Below are 17419 nucleotides of genomic sequence, written 5' to 3'. Positions count from 1 at the left end.
TCTCCACTGGCTTATCAACCACCGTAGGCATCACTCCCAGCTGTGATCCAGCTATATCATTACCCAAGATAAACTGTATTCCTGGACAAGATAGTTTCTCTATTACTCCTACTACCACTTCACCACTCTTCACTGGACTTTCCAACCTTACCTTATATAATTGAACATTACTCCTCTCACCCTGAATTCCACATATTACCACCTTTTCTGGCAACATTCTTCCCAAACTACATAACTCCTCATCTCTTACCACTAAAGATTGACTAGCTCCCGTATCTCTTAAAATTGTGACTTCTTTACCTGCTCCTTCTGATACACATGAGTAAACTTTACTCACACAAGTAAATTCTTTAAAGACATCTGGCACCTTCTTATCAATCACCTCTTGATCAGGCTGTACAATCTTTTGCACCTCCTTCGCTTCACTTGTGCTTTCCTTTACCACTTTGACAAACCCCACTGTCTTATCCTGTTTTATCACATCAGCCTTCCCAGTGCCTTTCTTCAACCACCAACATTGTGACTTTACATGGCCTAGTTTATTACAGTGAAAACATTTGAAACGTTTCATTTCTTTTCCACCCTCCTGGATTTCTTTTTTAATCTGAGGTACACTCTCCTTATTATCTCCCATCAGATCACCTTTGCCTTTACCACCTGAGTACTTCTCATGTCCCCTGTTTCTATCCCTCACAGGCTGAAACTGATGTCGGAAACCAAGCTTTGATTCATGAACTAATTCATAATTATCTGCCACTTCTGCTGCTAATCTCGCAGTTTTAACCCTCTGCTCTTCCACATGAGTTCTCACTGCATCAGGAATTGAATTTGTAAACACCTCCAAAAGTATAATTTCTCTGAGAGCTTCGGACCTTTGGTGTATTTTCAAAGCCCTTATCCACCTATCAAAATTACTCTGTTTGATCCTTTCAAACCCCACGTATGTTTGACCAGGTACTTTCCTTAAATTTCTAAACCTTTGTCTGTAGGCTTCAGGCACTAGTTCATATGCACCTAAGATGGATTTTTTCACCTCCTCATACGTCTCAGATACCTCTTCCGGTAGTGATGCAAACACTTCACTAGCCCGAACCTCCCAGCTTTGTTTGAATCAGTAATATCCACATGTCCTGTGGCCATTTCATTTGTTGAGCTACCTTCTCAAATGAAATGAAAAAGGCTTCCACCTCCTTCTCATCAAACCTTGGCAATGCTTGGACATATTCAATAGATCCCCACTAAGCCTTCGACTATGACGCTCTTTCTCACTATCCTCATCACAACCCTCCAACTGTACGTTTCCCTTTATGTCTGCCAATTTTAACTGACTGTCATGTTTCATGGCCATTTTCTGAAGTTCAAACTCTCTCTCTTTATCTTTTTCCCTGATCTGTATCTCCCTTTCTCTTTCTTTTTGTTCTGCTAGGGCTATTATTTCTGTTTTCCTTTCTTTTCTCTCTTTTTCCTCTTTCTCTCTTTTGTATTCAAGCTGCTTTAATTCTTTCTCATGTTCCATTTGTTTAATTTGTAACTGAATTTTTGCCATTTCCAATGAGTCAAAGTGTATCTCAGGCAACTATAAATGCTTAGCCACCGCCATAATTACCTCATCTTTTCGCAGTTTGTCAGGTAATGTTAACTGCAATGTTGTTGCCAAATCTAACAGTCTGCTTTTAGTCTCTGTCCGTAAGGTACTGCGTGTGACCGTCTCCACCCCTAAAAACTTCAGAACCTCTGAAAGAGCCATTGTTCACAGCACACTCCCTACTTAAACTAAAATACCACACCTGAAAAGCAACCACAATATGCTCACCCCTCACTGTCTTTAAGTTCACTAAGCCAACCCAATAGATAGACTTTTATCCCCCTCGAGCCCCCAATTTGTTATGGGCAAGGGTTTAGAGAACCTCAAAGTGTATCATGGAGTTCACCTGACCCACAACTTTTAATAGATTGTGGTATGGGGAGCACACGGCCCACTCTACAGGTGTGGTACAGCAGAAATGGAAAAGTATTTTTTAAAGCAAAACAATGTTTATTCTATAAACTCAAGTTAACCTTTTTAAAACATACAGTGAACATCTTAGCAACCATTAATTTAAATACAACCCCCAAAGAATACAACACTAAGTAATCCTTTAAGATGTTAAAAGGAAAGCTTAAAGGATTACTTAGTGTTGTATTCTTTGGGGGTTGTATTTGAATTAATGGTTGCTAAGATGTTCACTGTATGCTTTAAAAAGGTTAACTTGAGTTCATAGAATAAACATTGTTTTGCTTTAAAAAATATGTTTCCAGTTCTGCTGTACCACACCTGTAGAGTGGGCCGTGTGCTCCCCATACCACAATCTATTTAAATTTGTGGGTCAGGTGAACTCCATGATACACTTTGGTGTTCTCTAAACCCTGGCTCACAGCAGGTTGTCAGTGCTGGCAGCATGACCAGGAGGGCCACCGTCCAACGTGGAAAGAAGACAAATGACCTAGACCGAGCTACAAGGGTAAGTTACGGGCAGCATGGTAGCATTGTGGATAGCACAAATGCTTCACAGCTCCAGGGTCCCAGGTTCGATTCTGGCTTGGGTCACTGTCTGTGTGGAGTCTGCACATCCTCCCTGTGTGTGCGTGGGTTTCCTCCGGGTGCTCCGGTTTCCTCCCACAGTCCAAAGATGTGCGGGTTAGGTGGATTGGCCATGCTAAATTGCCCATAGTGTCCAAAATTGCCCTTAGTGTTGGGTGAGGTTACTGGGTTATGGGGATAGGGTGGACGTGTGGACCTTGGGTAGGGTGCTCTTTCCAAGAGCCGGTGCAGACTCGATGGGCCGAATGGCCTCCTTCTGCACTGTAAATTCTATGAAGATTACCGCCTCTCTCCTGGCATCAGTTCCACTTGTCACCAGAGAGGTGAGGATCTATTTGCCCCATCACCCAGGTGACCTGTCTCAAGTGAGTTGTTCATGTCAGACAAAATGATCCTTCACCCCCCCCCCCCCCCCCCCCCACTGATCACATGTCCATTATCTCCATCTGATGAGGAAGTGCAATCCAGATAAGAGAACACCTCAGAGGAGTCTAGCATCGAGCTCACAGCTGTCACCCCCACCTTCCACCAGAGCAGAGACACACCGTTAGTGGACCATTAGTGCACAGAGTTCTGGGGCACAATCTGATGAGCACCACAGGGTTGCTGATACGCATCAGAAGGTGGCAGGAACATACAAGCGAGACAGCAGTTGGAGGTCTGCTGGATCCCAGGACTCAGCTGGGTCCTAGCCAGAATCACAGCCCCTGGGCAATGTTCTCCCAGAACTGATGCAGATGATAGGACACAGGAGATAGTGTCAGCTACATTCCAGTAACTGCAAAGCCGATTGGAGGAGTCCCAAAGGCTGAAGGCGCAGAAGATGGTGCCAAAAATGCATGGCACCGAGGTCAAAAGTGCTAGAGTGGTGACCGCAGTGAAAACCTGGAGCACGACGTCCATGTCTTGAGTGGTGGTGTTAAGGCATGGCTCAGCCTGTGACAACCATGGCTGAGAGACTTAACATCATGTCCCAGTCGCTGAAGGACATGTCCCAGATGCAGATTGAAATTGCCGAGGCACTGCAGAACATGGCCCAGTCACTGACAAACATCGCTGAGGGCGTCAACACCATGGTACAGACCATGGGGAGCCTCGAGGACTGGCAGAGCCAGATACCTCCGAGGCCTATGGAGTCCCCAGGGCCACATGAGGGAGGAGGCAGCACTGGAGGCCAATCTGGGGCTGCCACCAAGGAGACTACGGTGGTCCCAAGTTCTTCCGAATACCACCTCCCCCCCACCCCCCTCCTGACACCGGCGCATCTCAAAGGGAGTGGGCAGAACAGGGTGGCAAGGCGATGCCATTGACACCGGTAAGTCTGCCAGTGCCCCTTGGTTCCAGGCCCTCCAGAGGACATCTGCCAAGGCATCAAAGACCACAGAGCTCGTAAGGCAGCAGACTATCTCCAGCTCTGATCCTGGGGGCACACCTCAATGCAGCTCTAGACCACGGAAGATCAAGAAGAGTGAGGGGCACTGATGAGGTCACTATCTGTAGTTAGGGGTAATGGAAATCTGTCACAGTAAAATGTTTGCTATTAAAACAAATTACACCTGATACATGTAAAACCTTTGTCATGTTAACCTTCACAGGGGGCATCTGGGCACAGCCGCCCACCTTTTTCCCTCCAGTACCCCACCCCCGGGCATAGTGGTACAAGATCAAAAGCCACTCATGCAGACCCTGTTCAGAGGATGGGTGTGAGCGCGCTGTCAGTAGAAAGACAGGAGTTAGACTTCAACAGAAACTGAGGAGCACCAGAGCTTTCCTCACAGCGAGATATCATCACTCTCCTGCCTTGTAGGTTGACCCGCTGACAGTGTCAACACAGGCCCATCACCCTGCAGTGATGTTACACAGACCCTTGGAGAAGGGAACGAGGGGTCAGGGAGGGGGCAGTGGGATGGGGAGAATGGGGGTGAAGGGTGACAATAAGGGGAGGGGAATGGGGCGAAGGGAACAAAAAGTGAGAGGGCGGGTGGATTGGGGAAGGGGAATGGATGAGGGGGGACTGGAGGGAAGGAGGGAAATCGAGTGGGAGTTGAGCTGATGGACACAGCCTCATCCTAAGAGAATCTGGAGATGAAGAGGTCCACCTGGCACATCGCATTCCTGCCGCTGCCTGTTCTTCATCCTCTGGCTCCTGATCAGGATAGTCTTCCAGCCCCTCCTGGAGCACCTCATCCTCCTCCTCAGTCGAGGCCACCTGTCTATCCGCCTCCTCCTGCTTCTTCTCCGCCAACATGTCGCCCTGCTGCTGTGCCAGATTATGGAGGCCACCACAAAGCGGAAGACACTCTGGGGAGTTTACTGCAAGGCACCTCCAGAGTGGTCAAGGCTGAGAATCATAGAATCCCTACATTATAGAAGGGGCCATTCAGCCCATTGAGTCTGCACAAACCCTAGGAAAGAGCACCCTCCCTAGGCCCACACCGCCACCCTATCCCCATAACCCAGTCACCTAACCTTTTGGACACTGAGGGACAATTTAGCATGGACAATCCACCTAACCTGCACATTTTGGGATTGTGGGAGGAATCCGGAGCAACCAGAGGAAACCCAAGCAGACACGGAGGGAAAGTGCAAACTCCACACAGTCACCTGAGGCCAAAATTGAACCTGGGTCCCTGGAGCTGTGAGGCAGCAGTGCTAACCGCTGTGCCACTGTGCCACTTAAGAACCACATTTTCCCAGCCCGTGCACCGCTCAATGACAGCACAGTTGGCAACATGGGTCTCATTTTGTCTCCACCTCGTTCTCAGTCCTCCACACCGGAATCATCAGCCATGAGCTCAGCAGGTATCCCTTTCCTCCATGAGCCAGTCCGTCATTCTCAGGTGGTCCTCGAAGACACCAGGGTCTCCAATTGCCCCAGGATATTAATGTTGTGCACTCCTCCAAAGTAGCAGGCATACACGTGCATGATTCACAGGCGCTGGTCGCACACAATCTGATCATTCAGGGAGTGGAATCCCTTCTTGTTAATACAGGGCACTCCCTGATGCCCAAGGATTATCGATCGCACCCTGGCCTGGGGAATCCCAGCAAAGGCAGACATTCCTGCAGCCCAGGGCCTGGTCCAGCTCGAAGGTCATAGAGTCTGATGGCTGGGCATTCAGAGCATCTGCCACCTCCTGGATGCACCTGTGGGCTGAAGATTGGGATATGACACATAGGTCCCCGCTCGAGCCCTGAATGTCAGGTGACATAAAGGTTTAGGGCTGCAGTTACCTTCACGGTCACTGGGATCGGGTGTCCACCTCCACTGTGGAGTGCCATGTCCATGAGGATATAGCATCTCACAGGTGCCACACTGTCTTCTGCAGCACATGGTGTCCAACAGCTCATTGAATGACCAATGAGGCCTGTACACCTTGGGGCATCGCTGGCCTCCCCTTCTGGGTGGGCGGCCGGATCCTCAGAGTGTGCGACGGTCTCCTGCACATGGGGTGCTGCCTTCAGCCTGCGTTGTTGCTGCTGCCTTTTATGGTGTCTGCCCGCCTCGGTTGCCACAAGCAACACAAGAGCAGCCTCCGCGGGGTCGATTCCAGCAAATACAGTTTTATTTGGAATGAATTGGAGGAGAGAGAAACTAACAATCAGTTTGGACTTCCACCCAAGGATCCTCAAATCCCCAAGCCTCCTCCACCCTTGCCATAACTACTCCACCTTCTCTCAGAGTGCCATCCAGTGAACCGGTTGTGCTGGCAAATGGTGCTCTGCACACTTACTCCTGGTCACATCAGGAGCCCCTGGACCCCAGACCACACCTCTGCCAGGAACATCAGGGAGATTGGGCTTAGCTGCCCTACGCTCATCCACACATTTACCCTTTGGTCATGAGAAGACCAACAGTGGTGAAGCTTTGTTCTTTAGTGTTTAATTAGTGGCAGCTGCCTTTATGGTGCTGATGCTTCTAGAATTCAGGCACACTGTTCAGGCATCAAAGTTTGCTGCACATGCAATGCAACAATCATCTTCTGAGGCATGGCACGTCTGCCTACGAGGAGGCACTTGAGAGTTGAGGAACGTGAAGTGCCATCACACCTAACAAGGCTTATTCCTCATTTGAAATAGCCTTCAGCTGTGAAGCTGGAGGCTACTCACAGTCAAAGGGAGTGAAATTGACTTTTAGGAGCTCTGTCCTGAAAGAGTCTGATAGGACAGACAGGCCTAAGCTGCGGCTGCACCCATTATGGGTCTTCACAATATTTAAAGATAACATGAGCTCATAGACACAAAGCCCCTCACCCTCCTCCACCCCCCCCCCCCACCCCCCACGGCCCAGGGGTGACCCCCGACCTGGAAAGCTTCAGCCCCATATGACCAAACACAACCCAACTGAAGTGTCCCCCACCCCCTCTGAGCACTGGCGCAGCAACTCCGGTGCCCTTGAGCTGCATGCCGGAAAGTGGAAATGGCTACTCACCTCCTCACTTCTCCGCAGATGCCATTGCGCCAGGTTCCCCGTTTTTGAAAAGGGGTACTAATCAACACCCATGTGACTTCCCACTGTGGAGTCGGTTAATTCCCCGGAGGCCGCTGCATTCGGCATCAGCCTTGTTAATGAGATTGAAATGAATGCAAATGAGGATGAATGATATTCTCGCCATTTTGGGGGGGTGATCCGGAACTCGCCATTGAAATGGAGCCAGTTAAATCACAAGTAGGTTCGTGCCCAGCGCCAATCTCGATTTTGCCCTCCCTCGCGGTCTACCTGCGACCCTAATCCACACCGGGCGCAACACGGTCGCTGAATCACGCCCAAGATAAATTAACTTACAAATAGAGTAAAATGGGTATGATCTGATAGCCATGACTGAGACATGGCTGCAAAGAGTTCAATGCTGGGAAATCAATATTCAGGGTCATTTGACTTCTGGGAAGGACAAGCAGGGAGGAAACGGAGGAGGGGTAGCTTTGCTAATAAGGGAGGGAATAAGTATAGTGCTGAGGGACGATCTAGGCTCAGAGGTCTGGAGTCTAAATGGGTGGAAGCGACAAATACCAAAGGAATGGAGAGAGTGGTGGGAGTATTGTGTCAATCCCTGAAAAGTAGCCACACTGTAGGAAAGAGTTTAAATCAAGAAATAACAAATGCAAGTAAAAAAGAGCATTGCATTAATCATGGACGATTGTAATTTTAATGTAGACTGGGCTAATCAAATTGGAAATGGCAGCCCAGAGAACAAATTCATAGAGTGCATTTGCGATTGTTTCTTGGAACAATATGCCATGGTGTCAACTAAGGATCAGAATATTTTGGATCTGGTAATGTGTATCGAGGTAGGTTTAATAAATGATCAAGGTTAAGAATCCCCTTGGAGGTAGTGATCACAGTATGATAGAATTGCGCATTCAACGTGAGTGTGAGAAAGTTGAAACTGAAGTAGCAGTGTTAAACGTAAAGAAGGGGAATTACAAAGGTATGAGGAAGGAATTGGCCGAAGTGGACTGGTCATATAGATTAGCAAGTAAGATAATAGATGAGCAGTGGCAGACATTTAGGGCGATAATTCATGACATCTCAATGAGGAGGAAAGACTCTAAATGGAGGAAGAACCTACCATGGATAACCAAGGTATTAAGGAGGGAATAATATAAGGTGGCAAATGTGAGTGGTGGGCCTGAAATGTTGGATAGATTGTTGGCGGCTGCCTTTATGGTGCTGACACACCGAGAGTTCAGGCACACTGTTCAGGTATCAAGGTGTACTGGGCGTCATTGTAGGATAGATGTAGCAAAGATGGACTGAAAAAAAAAACAGGATGAAGAAAATAAACTAGAGGGCAAGCTAGCAAGAAAAATAAAAACACCAAATAAAAGTTTTTCTTAAGTATATTAAAAGTCTATTCCAAGTGATGTTATTGAGAGTTAGTTATTGGCCAGGACTCTACTTCTCTTTTCCAAAATAGAGCCATGTGATTCTTTACATCCACCTGGGAAGAAAGATGGGGCAATGGTTTAACTGAAATGATCGCACCTCTGTCAGTGGAACATTCGCTCAGTGCTGCATTGGATGTATCAGCCGGGGTATGTATTACAAACAACAAAGAACAAAGAAAAGTACAACACAGGAACAGGCCCGTCGGCCCTCCAAGCCCGTGCCGACCATGCTGCCCGACTAAACTACAATCTTCTACACTTCCTGGGTCCATATCCCTCTATTCCCATCCTATTCATGTATTTGTCAAGATGCCCCTTAAATGTCACTATCGTCCCTGCTTCCACCACCTCCTCCGGCAGCGAGTTCCAGGCACCCACTACCCTCTGTGTAAAAAACTTGCCTCACACTTCTACTCTAAACCTTGCCCCTCACACCTTAAACCTATGCCCCCTAGTAATTGACCCTTCTACCCTGGGGAAAAGCCTCTGACTATCCACTCTGTCTATGCCCCTCATAGTTTTGTGGACCTCTATCAGGTCGCCCCTCAACCTCCATCGTTCCAGTGAGAACAAACCGAGTTTATTCAACCGCTCCTCATAGCTAATACCCTCCATACCAGGCAACATTCTGGTAAATCTCTTCTGCACCCTCTCTAAAGCCTCCACATCCTTCTGGTAGTGTGGCGACCAGAATTGAACGCTATACTCCACATGTGGCCTAACTAAGGTTCTATACAGCGGCAACATGACTTGCCAATTCAAAGCCTGTATTCAAACGTCTGGGCTGGGCTGAAGAGATGGCTTGCTTGAACAGACAGTCTTGTGCTTCAGAGGTAAAGATACGACCCACTCAAACACATCTGACACATCCGCTTGCCCAAATTATATTGTCAATAGAAGTCATTCGCAATTGGCAGAGCAGCAAGGAGATTGTTGGAACTGTGCTACTAATAACACTTAGCAAAGCATGCGGCTCCTTTCTGATTCCTCTGGTCTAGAAATTATGGTTAGAAACATAGAAAATAGGAGTAGGAGGAGGCCATACAGTCCTTCGAGCCTGCTCTGCCATTTATTATTATCGTGGCTGATCATTCAACTCAATAGTCCGATCCCACCTTCCCCCCCATATCCTTTGATCGCCTTTGCCCCAAGTGCTATATCTAACTGCTTTGCGAATCAAACAGTGAAGCAGGAGGCCTTTTGGTCCATTGAGCCTGCACCACCTCACTCCTTCACAACCCTTTAACCCCATCTAACCTTTCGACACGAAGGAGCAATTTAGCATGGCCGATTCACCTAACTGCACATCTTTGGGCTGTGGGAGGAAACCGGAGCACATGGAGGAAACCCACGTAGACACGGGAAGAATGTGCAAACTCTATACAGACAGTCACCCAAGGCCGGAATTGAACCCGGGTCCTGGCGCTGTGAAGTAACAGTGCTAACCACTGTGTCACCATGCTGCCCATTAACATGCAATGTTTTGGCCTCAACTGCTTTCTGTGGGAACGAGTTCCACAGGCCAACCATTCTCTGGGTGAAGAGATTTCTCCTCATCTCAGCCCTAAATGATCTACCCCATATCCTCAGACTGTGACCCCTGATTCTGTCCACCCCGCCATCACGAACATCCTTCCTGCATCTACCCTGTCTAGTCCTGTTAGAATTTTATCGGTTTCTATGAGATCCCCGCTCATTCTTCCGAACTCCAGCGAATACAATCCTAACCGATTCAATCTCACCTCATACGTCAGTCCTGCCATCTGTGAATCAGTCTGGTAACTCTTCTCTGTACTCCCTCTAGAGCAAGAACATCCTTCCTCAGAAAAGGAGACCAAAACTGCACACAATATTCTAGGCATGGCCTCACAAAGGCCTTGTATAAAAGCAGCACGATATCCCTGCTCCTGTACTCGAATCCTCTCGCAATGAAAGCCAACATGCCATGCTGTACCTGCTGCACCTGCATGTTTACCTTCAGTGACTGGTGTATGAGGGTACCCAGGTCTCGTTGCACACTCCCCTCTCCCAACTTATGGCCATTCAGATAATAATCTGCCTTCCCATTTTTGCTACCAAAGTGGATAACCTCACATTTATCCAGATTATACTGCATCTGCCATTCACTTGCCCAGTCACTCAACTTGTCCAAATCACACTGAAGCATCTCTGCATCCTCCTCACAGCTCACCCTCCCACCCAGCTTTGTGTGATCTGTGAATTTGGAGATATTGCATTTTGTTCCCTCATTGAAATATTGTAAATAGCTAGGGTCCAGCACCGATCGTTGCAGTACGCCACTAGTCACTGCCTGCCATTTGGAAAAAGACCCGTTTCTTCCTATTCTTTATTTCCCATCTGCCAACCAGTTTTTTATCCATCTCAATCCACTACCCCTAATCCCATGCTATTTAATTTTACACTCTAATATTTTACATGGGACTTTGTCGAAAGTCTTCTGAAAGTCCAAATAAACCACATTCACTGGCTCCCCTTCATCAAATCTATTAGTTACCCCCTCAAAGAATTCCAGTAGATTTGTCAAGCATAATTTTACTTTCATAAATCAATGCTGACTCTGCCACTGTTGATAATGGATTCTAGAATTTTCCCCACTGGCAACGTCAGGCTGACTAGTCATTAATTCCCTGTTTTCTCTCCATCTCCCTTTTAAAACAGTGGGGTTACATTAGCTACCCTCCAAACTGTAGGAACTGTTCCAGAGTTAAGATATCAACAGCCAAACTTTTAATGCATTCATATGACAGTCCTCTGATCATTAATTTAGTGCAGTCTCTAGCGCACTTAACATAAATAACCTGAGTTAATACTGTAAGCAGAAGAACGACATTGAAATTTTTGATGAAGTGACGGAGAATGTTGAGGAAAGGAATGCAATGGATGTTGTCCATATGGGTTTAAGGAAGCATTTGATGAAGCACCACATGAAAGGATGATTAACAAAATTAAGGCTCTTGGAATAAGATAATCAATGTCAGCTTGAATTTTAAAAATTGGCTGAAGGACAGAAAACAGTGAGTTGTGGTCGGTGATTGTTTTTCAGACTAAATGATGAGAGACAGAGAATTCCCCAAGGGTCTGTGCTTGGACCATTGCTTTTTTGATATACGCAGATGACTTGGAGGTTGGTGTGTAAAGTAAAATTTTAAAACTTGTTAGTGATACCAAAGCTGGAGGTGTGACGAACAGTGAGGATAACACCAGTCGACTGCAACAGGGCAGACAGGGCTAGCAGAATGGGCAGACAAGTGGCAGACGGAATTTGATACAGAGAAGTATACGGTGATGCTATTACGACACCCTGGGCTAGTGCCCGGTCAATTACAGCCCCACTCATCACGAAGTCACAACACACATGAATTAACCAATAATTCCAATAAAAATACAGACGTATTTGGCCCTTGGCTGCCCAATAATCACCAGGTTAGAAGTTGAAATACAATTACTGTTTATTTATAAAAAGAATAATGATGAAATATGCAGCAGATACAATTGGTTAAATATTAATAAGTACTTAACTCCTACTCAAACTTGCCCTCGACACACGCACACCAGACAGACAAAGACAAAGGGGTGGAAAAAGCGGGGGGATGACATATAAATGATAGAGAAAAGAGTCTTTGCTTCTGATGATGGTTCCTACTTCACAGGAAGCACATAGATTACAGTCTTTGTGTTGCATGCCGTAATGGTTTCCCTCCAGTTTTTAAAAGGCCGTACTCACACTTTTCCTGGCGAGACAGAGTCCCTACTTTCTCAAACTTTCAGGCCATGTCCTGCTTTCAGGCCCTGTTTTGTCAAATGTGGTACTCCCAGGCAACAGGCCTTCTGGAGAAGGATAATCGATTCACACCAGCTTTACAATGGAGAGTTAACAGATTCTGCACTTTACCTGCACAGCCTCTAATGGTTCTCCCGTGAACAGATTAATCCGGGCTTTCTGCCAGTTCAGAAACACAGCCTTTCTGTAGAAAAATGAAGGGAAGAAAGAGTGGGTCTTCTCTCTAAGCTGCCAGAAGTCAAACTGAAACCAAACTGAAAACCTCCTGCCTCTGTAAACATTTCAGTGGGATCAGATCTAATCACTGCCTGTTACTGAGCAGAGCACAGCCTTTTAGACCAATTCATTGGCCATCAGCCAAATCAATCAAACCGAGACCCAGCCAAACCCTGTCACTGATGCCGGTCGGTCTACACTCCGGTCCAAACCAGCACAGGCTTCTATTTGAATTTACGATACTGGCTTCCTTAAAGACGCATGTCCATTAATCATCCAAGGCTCAAAAATGTAGCAGCAAAACAAAAGAAAGGAGGAATAAACAAGAAAGACCCTTACAATGTACTTTACCAGAAAAAGAGGGAGAGGCAATATATAGTTATTGGTACAGTACTAAAGAGTGTGTCGGGAGAGAGGGACTGGAAGATCATGTGATTGGTCATTGAAGGTGGCAGGGCATGCTGAGCAAAGCATGTGGGATTTTGGCTTCAGAATCGGCATCTTGAAAACGAAAGAAAGGAAACAATGCTGAACATTTATAAAGCTCTGGCTAGGTCCTTACTTGAGTACTATATCCAGTTCTGTTTGCCAACGTTTAGGAAGTATGAAAAGAGTGCATTTTCCAGAATTGTTCTATTGACAATGAAATGTAGCTACAAAGTCAGGTAGGAGAACCTGGGGTTGTTCTCCTTGGTCTCGCCACAGAGGAGTAGAGGCTGGATCACTGAATGAGTGAGTTGAGGCTGAGTGAGACACATTTTCAATCTCCAGTGGAGTCAAGAGTAAGGAAGGCAGCCAGGAAAGTAGAGCTCAGAGCACAATAACACCAGGCCCTGATCTTACTGAATGGTGGAGCAGGCACAAGGGGCCAAATGGCCTAATCCTGCTGCTGATTCCTACATTCCTATGTTCTTAAGTTGTTGGAGTAAAGGAGGTGGCAGTGATAGGTTTAGATATGGTAGACCAAAAATTCTCTTCCTCTTTATTGATGGTACAAGGACTAGAGGTCACAAATTTAAGGTGAGAGATTGTGTTTATATGTAAGGAAGACCTTTATTATGCAATGAGTATTAAGGATCTACATAGGTGCTGGAAGAAAAGGTGATTGATGATGTCATGTATTTGCTCATGTATTTGCTTTGTTTGGCCCCTTGTTCCACACTGTAACCAATCACTGTTTGTCAATGTACCATTTGTCAATATTCTCTGTTGATTATTCTTCTGTCTACTATGGACGTACTGTGTATGTTCCCTCGACCGCAGAAAAATACTTTCCACTGTACTTCGGTACATGTGACAATAAATCAAATCAAATCAAATCAAAAGGAAATTGGACGGGCAATTAAGAGAAATATTCTTGGGGAGCTATGGGGATAGAGCAGTGAATGTGACTGACTGGAATACACCAGAGAGAGCCGGCTAGGTCTCAATGGTCCAAATAACCTCTCTTTGTGTCATAATCACTCTATTACTGGAGGGCAATACGCAGCACAGTGGTTAGCACAGTTGCTTCACTGCGCCATGGTCCCAGGTTCGATTCCCGGCTTGGGTCACTGTTTGTGCAGAGTCTGCACGTTCTCTCCGTGTCTGCGAGGGTTTCCTACGGGTGCTCTGCTTTCCCCCCACAGTCCAAAGATGTGCAAGTTAGGTGGATTGGCCATGTTAAAATTGCTCTTAGTGTCCAAAACGATTGCACGACAATCGTCAGGCAGGAATGTTCCCTTACAGTCGGGGAACACTTCAGCAGTCAAGGGCATTCAGCCTCTGATCTTCAGGTCAGCGTTCTCCAAGGCAGCCTTCAGGATGCGCAACAACGCAGAATTGTCAAGCAGAAACTGTTAGCCAAGTTGCGCACGCATGAGTACGGCCTCAACCGGAGCCTTGGATTCATGTTGCATTACATTCACACCCCACCATCTGGCCTGGGCTTGCGAAATCCTACCAACTGTCCTGGCTTGAGACAATTCACACCTCTTTAACCTATGATTATCCCTCTCTCTGGATCTGTAAAGACTTAATTACCTGCAAAGGCTTCTTTGACTTTGTCTATATATATGTTTCTGGAACTCACCTCTTCATTCACCTGAGGAAGGAGCGGTGCTCCGAAAGCTAGTGATTCAAAACAAACCTGTTGGACTTTAACCTGGTGTTGTAAGACTTCTTACTGCCCAAAAAGATTGGGTTAGGTGGGGTTACGGGGATGGGGTGGAGGTGTGGGGACAGGGTGGTGTGTGGGGACAGGGTGGAAGTGTGGGCTTGGGTAGAGTGCTCTTTCCAAGGGCCGGTGAAGACTCGATAGGCCGAACGGCCTCCTTCTGCACTGTAAATTCGATGATTCAATGATTACTATGACATTAAATGTTAATCCAATACTATCAGCAACAATCACTTTGAGGCATATAATTATAAATGAAAATAACTGATTAGGACAATTTTTGTGGCTGTATTAAAATTCAGAAAACAATGAACAACATTGTGGGAGCATGTTGATCATATGTCCTACAACAATCCAAAGAGTCTTACCATCACCTTCCTACATTAATAATATTTATCTTTATTTGTGTCACATGTAGTCTTACACTGCAATGAAGTTACTGTGAAAAGCCCCTAGTCTCCACACTCCGGCGCCTGTTCGGGTACACAGAGGGAGAATTCAGAATGTCCAATTCGCCAAACAAGCATGTTCTTCAGGACGTGTGAGAGGAAACCAGAGCGCCCGGAGGAAACCCACGGGGACACGGGGAGAACGTGCAGACTCCGCACAGACAGTGACCCAAGCCAGGAATCGAACCTGGGATCCTGGAGCTGTGAAGCAACCGTGCTAACCACTGTGCTACCATGCTGCCCACAACACTATGTCCACACTTCAGAAGCTGAAAAGCACTTTGGGATGTTCTGAGTTTATGAAAGGTGCTATATAAATGCAAGTCTTTATTTCTGTCACGTTAATTGTGATAGGATGATGCCAACACTGAGTGGAAAGAGGAGTCTCTTATTCAAGGTCTTTAAAATTATGAAAGAGACTGAACAGGTGGACATGGAGAAGATGTATCCACATCCAAACCTAGGAGCCATGAATTTAAGATAGTCACTAATACATCCCGTAAATAATTCAGGAAATACTTCTTTACTGAGAGAGTGGTTAGAATGTGGACTTCTTACCACGCAAGTTGAGGTGACTGGCATGATGTATTAAAGGGAAAGCGAGATATAGAGGGAGAAAGGGGGTATGTAGATATGGTGAGATGACATTGTGTTTCTGTGTTGTACACTATATGTAATTAATGTGCGTATATCTCAACCTGTTGCTACAGTGTCCATCTATGCTGTTGCCATCTAGTTTCATTCAATAATCGGAAGAAATGATAGGGAACCATGTATTTCTCAAACGTCCAAGACCAGGAAGTGTGCTCCACCCTGTGCCCTGGCCTGGCTGGGGGGACCTGCTGTATTCTTGACTCTTAAGAAGGTCAAATTTGAACTGAGGGAAAGGATGGAGGGGTTCTACAATTCATGGACGTTATTTATTATGCACCTTCGAGAATTGGATCACATCAAACATTGGGGGGGGAGGGGGGGACTGTATGTGTTAATGGGTTGTATGGGTGATTCCTGATACCATTTTGGCATTTGTTTATGTTAACATGTGGGCTAATGTCTGGGGTTTGGTGGGAGGATGGGATCGTTGTTATTGATATGGGGATTGACATTACATTCGTTACTGATTATTGTTTATTGTTGGGTGTAAATTTGGGAGAAAATGTGAAAAAGGAGAATAACAAACATATTTTTAAAAATGATACCAGGATTAAAATATTGTTTGAGAGTTAATTGAAACACACACCAGTCCGCCCTAACACTAACACTGTTCTTTTTTCTGCGGAATTTGCCTGAGCTACTGATGGTGCGCAGGATTTCATGTTTCATTTCCAACATTTTGTTTTACACCATGTCCATATTTTGCTCCGTTTAAGCATCGTAATCGCGCGCACAGAACTGAGTGTAGCGCAAAGCGACTTGACCAAGGGACCGTGCCGATGTTAGTCAGTAATAATCGTGACAATTAGCGCTTACTGCATCGCTCCGACCAGAAGCTATCTATTCAGTTTTCTAAACTAACCGCTGAAATGGAGAAAAAAAACTGCCAACCATGAGGGGCTTGTTATTTTATAGTTTGTTAATAATAAAGAAAACAAATTGGAATTCGTTATTCCTTCAACGCCATCATCGAATTGCAAACGGGATGTTTTCCTGGACAATTAGTATACTCGTTGCAAAAATCTAGAACAGCAAAATGGATCTGAACGCCCGTATCTACAAATGTAACAACCCCATCGCTGTTGCTGGGGTCGGTTACGTTGTTTTAATGGCTGCAATTTATTGTACAGTCGGCAGCATCTCGTGTTTGATTCCTACTCAGGGCACCCAACCAGGTGGCGAGAAGATTTCACAGCTGCTCTCATTTTAGAACGAGCCCAACCCTGAGAGGTAGAGGGGAGCAGCGCTGACCCACATCCCGGGTTATCGTGGGAATACAGCACTCCCGCTGTAACCCGGCTTTCAAACTTTTACAATGACATGTCAAAACACTTTAATCCCAGTACATGATAAGCAGCAGCGGACTCATTCTGACCAGTCTGCTCTTTCAGTTGATGCATAAAGCGCCTGTCTGCCCAATGAGTATATGGCAATAGTCATTAAAATTCCATTCTGCACCATAACTTTCCAGTGGCGCAGAAATGGATACACTTTAACATAAGCTCTCTTTTTTTTTACGCTTATTTCGCGCGAATTAGTATTTCTGATTTCATGGAAATATCTTTGTCTCGCTGTTTGCCGCGTGTGAGTCCTTCCTGATTAGCTTTCAATCTTATTTTCTGTGCATCTCCCAAAATGAAGGACAGCATATTGCGTTTGCCAAAAGCTTCTTG

The sequence above is a fragment of the Scyliorhinus torazame genome, chromosome 9 (genome assembly GCF_047496885.1).
Source record: "Scyliorhinus torazame isolate Kashiwa2021f chromosome 9, sScyTor2.1, whole genome shotgun sequence".
Taxonomy (NCBI): Eukaryota; Metazoa; Chordata; class Chondrichthyes; order Carcharhiniformes; family Scyliorhinidae; genus Scyliorhinus; species Scyliorhinus torazame.
Note: the sequence above shows the minus strand (reverse complement) of the source record.